This window comes from Acyrthosiphon pisum, chromosome A1 (assembly GCF_005508785.2).
Source record: "Acyrthosiphon pisum isolate AL4f chromosome A1, pea_aphid_22Mar2018_4r6ur, whole genome shotgun sequence".
In the NCBI taxonomy this organism is placed as follows: Eukaryota; Metazoa; Arthropoda; class Insecta; order Hemiptera; family Aphididae; genus Acyrthosiphon; species Acyrthosiphon pisum.
Genome location: NC_042494.1, coordinates 20,252,585 through 20,253,148, shown reverse-complemented (window position 1 = coordinate 20,253,148; position 564 = coordinate 20,252,585).

The following is a 564-nucleotide window of genomic DNA, read 5'->3' as shown; positions in this document are numbered from 1 at the left end:
GTTACCCACGTTGTACCAAATGGACAAATAGAGACACCACTTAAATTATATTGTCAACAAGATGGAAAATGGAGTGACCGACTTTACACATGTATCCCATGTAATTATATTTTTAAGTACCTATTATTCTAATTTATTGACATTTAGCAATTGATCAAAAATTGATCCGGGACAACTTGTTTTTGTTATTTTGTCGTAGCCATTTCATCATTAAACTGTTAAAATGTTTTAATTATTTAAGTAAATTAAAAATTCAAGCTCTTATAATATATAAGATATCAATTACCATTATTCCATTAGGTAAGTACCACACTTGCAATAAAATCTATATATATAAAAATGAATGTATGTGTGTCCATGTTACCATGGCAACCATTTATATATTATTAAGAGATTTCCGTCCGTGTGTGTCTCCATATTACCATGGCAACCAATTATATATTATTTTGAGATTTTCATCGGTGTGTGTCTCCGTATTACCATGGCAACCAATTATAAATTATTTTGAAATTTCCGATAAAATGTTTTGTATATAAATGGTTGCCATGGTGATATGTAGAATTA